General features: G+C 50.4%; 1 long non-coding RNA gene across 1 annotated transcript; it reads left to right on the forward strand.

Annotated features, from left to right (window-relative positions):
- Window positions 1–1,908: 1,908 nt before the first annotated feature.
- LOC119331667 lies at window positions 1,909–3,821 on the forward strand. Its single transcript, XR_005160616.1, has 2 exons — window positions 1,909–3,334; window positions 3,410–3,821. It is a non-coding gene; the product is annotated as an uncharacterized LOC119331667 (long non-coding RNA).
- Window positions 3,822–5,753: the final 1,932 nt, after the last annotated feature.

The following is a 5,753-nucleotide window of genomic DNA, read 5'->3' on the forward strand; positions in this document are numbered from 1 at the left end:
CCGCTGCCCCTTACCCGCCCCTGGCGCCCGCCGAGTGCAGCCGTCACAACTACCCATTCCACGCTGCAGGATCCTCCGATTCCCCATGGCCGTGCCAGATCCCGATCCAAAATCTGCCACACACCGCCGTTTTTCTGTCGCTCGGGTGAGGGAGACGAAAAAACATCTTGGGGGCTGCGGGAGGTTACCGAAGCGCTGCAAGCGGAGTGGCTGCCACCATCCGCCAGATTTTCACGGACAGCGTCAACCAGATTTTCGAGGGAATATTCCGAAATTATGGCTGCCCACAACCACTCCATCCTCTCACCCAAACAACTGCTATCCCCTGAAAAAGCGGCTATCCCTATCCCAGCATAGGATAGCCACCTAACCAAACGCCACCTAAGAGGGAGATGCCGTTCAGCTCTTCCAGTGGGAAACATAACTATTAATGGAGAACAAAGCTACCAATTTTTGCTCAAGTGTACATGCGTGTGCCTTCTGGAGTAGTAGTAGTTAACTGAAAATTTAGGGATTTAATTAGTGGTTAGACAAAAAATAAAAATGATGATGTGGCAGGTTGTATATGCTAGGTGGCATGTGTGGGTATGTGTGATGATGTGGATGGGCTGCATGTTAAGATAAATAGGATAGTGGGGATGAATATCTTAGGTATATAGGATACGTGGCGATGGCCCTAGAAGACCCCATATGCGGTACTATTCTAAATATACTTTCAATCCATTTCTAGAACAGAAGCGCATATAGTACCGTAGAAACATATGACTTCATATCATACACACACTGTCTTATGTCGCGGACTTTACGGGTTGAATATCACAATTGTCGGGGTTTAGGATCCAGACATTGTGCTGTTAGCTACGACACTTTGAGAGTTCGGCGAGGGACTGAACGCGTCTAGCTTCCTAGGTCATGATCGGTCAGAGGGAGGAAGAACAGAAGGTGGAACACACAAGTACCCAGGTTCAGGCCACCTTGATGGTGTAATACCCTACTGCATTTTCTCTTTATTTCATACTGTGTCTGGATACAATGTGTGACTTGAGTTGCCTATCCCTCGCTTCGTGAGTCTGTAGCCTTCCCCTATTTATAGGGCATGTCGGGACCTCTCGCGGAGGCTCTCATTGGCTAAATATTATATTGGGGAGGCCGGCTCTAGCTTGTACCGATGGAGTATGCCCGTGTGCGCCACGTGTGTATGTGCTTTCGATGATGATTCTCAGAGCATTGCATTACACCGTGGATGTTCGGACGTCCCCTTCTTCGTACAAGGGGGATCTGTGATGAGGTACCGCCACTGTAGCGGCGTGCGAAGCAGGCGAACCACCCTGTAGCCATTGTAGTTGACTTCACCCATACAAAGATCTTACCCGAGCTTGTGCACGTGGACTAGTCATTCAACCCCCATCCCTCCACTGACATGGGCAGTAGTGATCAGGGTATGGGGCATTTACGGACTAGCCTGAAATCAGGATCCTCTCTCTCCGGGCAGATCAATAGCGTGCAAGCACCATATCCCGGGAAGCCTTTGTAAAGCGATTCCCGGGAAAAGTTAGACCTCGTACTCAGAACCATTTCATGGCATCCTGCGTCAGAGTTCACCAGGTTGACTAAAGTCTTTTGGAGCTATGCCCTTGTCGAAGAATACCCATGGGCCCACAGTCGAGACCTAGCACACCGTATTAGCAATACCCTGGTTTTGCTTACGTTGACAGTAGCCCCTGGGCCCGTCACCCGCCTCTGCCGTTGTCGGGCCCAATAAGGGAGACGGGGCCTAACCTTCCCTGGGTCTTGATGCGTGGTGGTTGGCCCCGCATGGTGGGTCTGAGTGTCAATGACTTTTCTGCCATTTCGTTTAGTAATATCTTGGTGGACGGTTTTGTCAGAGGGAGATAGCGGGGGCACCTTGATTCCTGCCGCAAGCTTGTAGCTCATCCTTGGGAAGCGGAGAACGTGGGCAGACTACCCCATGGGATGGTCAGTCTTCCTTCCTTTGCCACCTGGGTTTATAAAGTGGGGATGCCGAAATGCAATCCTTAGTTCCCCCGTCTTCATCCTCTAGCCCTCTCACACCTCTGCGGTAGCGCTTTCCCGATCTTCCACCTCCCACCTCGAGTTAGGGCTATCCCCACCCATGGATCGCAGATCCAAGCCCGTCACATACAAAGGGGAGGGAAGCAGGGAGGAGGATGCGATGCAGGAGCCAGAGCTAGACCTCTATGGATCTGAAATCGCGGATGAGGAGAGTGTGCAGTAGCTCTGTTTCTTGGTTGGTAGCATGAACAACGAGTGGGGGCCCACGGTGTTGTTTTCGGTGGGCAGCCGGGAGGTCGGGGATGATGTTGTGCCCAGCTTCGTCAATTTCCTCGCTGCAGGCTTGGTACCTCCTTTTTATGATCTCTTCCTCGTGGTGCTAGAGCACTTCCAACTCCATATGCTGCATCTGCACTCGAACACGGTGCTGGCCCTGGCCATCTTTGCCCATCTCTGCGAGGAATTCGTTGAAGTGCAACTTTTGCTGGAACTTTCCGGCATTTCTACTCTCCTCTTTTAAACTCCAAGGACAACCAGACTTCTGGCTGCATGACCTTCCGCCTTGGCGGGAAGGAGGATAAGAGCTTCATTTTGATGAAGTTGTACTCTCACGTGAAGGAATGGCGCTGGAGCCAACTGCTCGTCAAGGCCTTGCGAGGCCCCACTCTGCTACATGAACCAAGAGCTCCTCCTCGCATGATGAAGCGCAACTACTGGAAAAGGCGAGCCGCCGGGAAGGGTTTCGAACCAGTTATTTGGTGCATCCGGTTGTTTGCAGAGTGGGGTTTGGACGGTCGTATGGTGGCGAGCAGCTTCGCATCACCCCCCATCCAAGTCTGGAAGGAGCTAACTTGGCTGCTCGAGAGCGCTAACGACCCCAAGCGTCTTCACCGGGCCGCCATCGACAATGAGAGCCTGTCGTGGATCATGGAGACTCTGTTCCATTCCGATGTGGTTCTAGCTCTGCCGCCCTATGTCGGGATGCTCCACTCCAATGTGGAATGCGGGACCTTACTGAGGGGGGTTGTCGAAAGCGATAAGTGGGGCATCGTCCCCGCCGGTAAGGCTGGCACAGACCGGCCGAACCCCTTCCCACGACGGGCGAGCTTGCCTGGCCCCAATTCTGGAGAGGCCGGGGAGGAAGATGAAGATGAGGGTAAGGACGACTCAGAGGGTTCCTCCAGCATCCTCGTCATGAGGGAGGCACCTCCGTCGTAGGACCGGAAGCGTGCTTCTCCCTTCCATCGATCTCTAGTCCTGCCACCGGGGCTCAGCGGCGACACCACACGGTTGTCACCAAGTAAGTTTTTGGTTTGTCATTGAAATTACCCTTTGCCATAGGAGCAGTCTGTTTACGGTCGGCTTTATTTCTTAGTTTGGCGACCATGGATGACGTCAGGATGGAGGTGATTCCTCCCTCAGCCACCGGCGCACCTTCAGACGAGGTCGTGGTGGCCCAAGCATCCCCCGAGGCGGATTGGACCCGAGCGTCTCGGGAACACACAGATGTTCCAAAGGAGACTCCTCAGTCCCCACGGGGCCTATGCTGACTTGCTTGCTGACGGCCTGTCAGAGGATCGGGGCCACGCATTTCCTTTGACCAGGGGATGCTCAAGAGGAAGTGGTGCACCAAGGACGAGCCCGTAGATCATTTCTAGGGGTGAGGTCCTGGAAAATCCCGAGCCACTTCTAATCGTTGTATTGTAATGCACTATGATACGATGCTATCGCTCTTGCTTACAAGCTTCTTTGCTCTTTCTCTTTGCTTAAAAGCTTATTCTTTTTTTTGATATGGCCACAATGTGAAATGCACAAACCAAGATAGCAATTGTGTATATGCGGGAACAATCTTGAGGCACACGAGATGATATGATACCAAGATGATACCAATATGATATGGTATGCATGGAATGGAAGGTGTAGATCGATGATCACTAATGTGCACAAGTAGCGTTGCCGGTAATACTCAAATGGCTAGTCTCGATAGGCAAGTAACGCAAAATGGGCCAGGGGTTATCAATGCAATTGCAAGGGGTATATACAATGATGTCGTCGAGGTTACCATCCATGATGTACGACGATGACCTCATGGTGTTGATGAGTGGCGGTGTTCTCGATATTGAATCATTCCTAATTAGCTGAAACACCTTAGGAAACAGAAAAACCATGAACACAAAATCTCAAATGTCAAATGTCAAATGGTGGTAGCAGGATGCGGTGGTGGAATGATGGGTTATGCGAGTAGGCAATGCGGAAGTGGAGGTTATGGTGGTGTACTATACACGATGTCGAAGTTGAGGTCACCGTCCCTAAGTAGCGGAAACACCTTAGGAGACACAACACACAACTCAAACAAGCTCAAAGAAAATTTGGTTATGTTGGGGTGGTGGAAGTGTATGGTGGGCAAGGTTATGCGGAAGTGGTGGTGGTGGTTGATGAAGAAGCAACCATCCCTAAGTAGCCGAAACACCTTAGGAGACTCGAATCACAACTCAAGCAACCACAAATGCTATGGGGATCAACATGGGTTAGGTTGCGGAAGTTGGTGGTGGTTATGCAGATGATGTGGAGGAAGCCCTAGACAAAGATGCCAAAGTTCCAAAAATTTGATGGTGTCAAATAATATTGGTGGTATATTTGTAGGATGGAGGGTGTCAATAGTTTCAAAACAAGCTAAAGAACGTCAAAATCGGTGTTCGAATGAATTAGTTATGGCCAAAACAAAATTTCGGCGAAGTCAGTTTTCTCACGTATCGGACGTCCGATAAGGGTCGGACAACCGATGGCTGGTGTTAGATGAAAAGTATTGAGGCAACTGTTCGACATCCTAGGGGGGTGCGGCTATCTCATTATATATAAGTACCAAAGGGTACAAGTACAAGGTATATGCACAAGTCTACGTATACACAAGTCTATGTATACATATACAGTCTAACACCCCCCCTCAATCTTAACTGTGGCTGAAGTACAAACTAAGTTAAGATTGCGCCTGCAGCCTACAAACTGTGGTTGTGGAAGAGGCTTCGTGAAGATGTCAGCAAGTTGATCCTTTGACGAGATGAACTTGATGCTAAGTAGCTTCTGTGCAACACGCTCTCGAACAAAGTGATAGTCAACCTCAATATGTTTCGTTCGAGCATGAAACACCGGATTTGACGATAGATATGCAGCACCAATGTTATCACACCAAAGTACGGGAGGATGAGCTGAAGAGACTCTCAACTCTCTGAACAAAGACTGAACCCAAATGATCTCCGCCGTTGCATCAGCAACTGCTTTGTACTCGGCTTCCGTACTGCTGCGAGATACTGTAGCCTGCTTGCGAGCATTCCAGGCGATCAGGTTAGACCCAAGAAACACTGCATATCCCCCCGTGGATCGCCGGTCATCAGGACTACCGGCCCAGTCTGCATCAGAAAAAGCTGAGATCTGGCACGATGGCGCAGGCTGCAGGAGTAAGCCATGAGAGGAGGTGAGGCAGACATAACGAAGAATCCGCTTCACAGCTGACCAATGAGATGTCCTGGGTGCATGGAGAAACTGACAGACACGGTTGAATGCATAAGAGACGTCTGGTCTAGTGATAGTAAGATACTGGAGACCACCAACAAGACTGTGGTACTCAGTAGCATCATCAGATGAGAGAGGATCTCCATCAAAAGCAGACAACCGATCAGTGGTCGACATCAGAGTGTTGACAGGTTTACACTTCAGCATTC

Source organism: Triticum dicoccoides, chromosome 7A, assembly GCF_002162155.2.
Source record: "Triticum dicoccoides isolate Atlit2015 ecotype Zavitan chromosome 7A, WEW_v2.0, whole genome shotgun sequence".
Lineage (NCBI taxonomy): Eukaryota > Viridiplantae > Streptophyta > Magnoliopsida > Poales > Poaceae > Triticum > Triticum dicoccoides.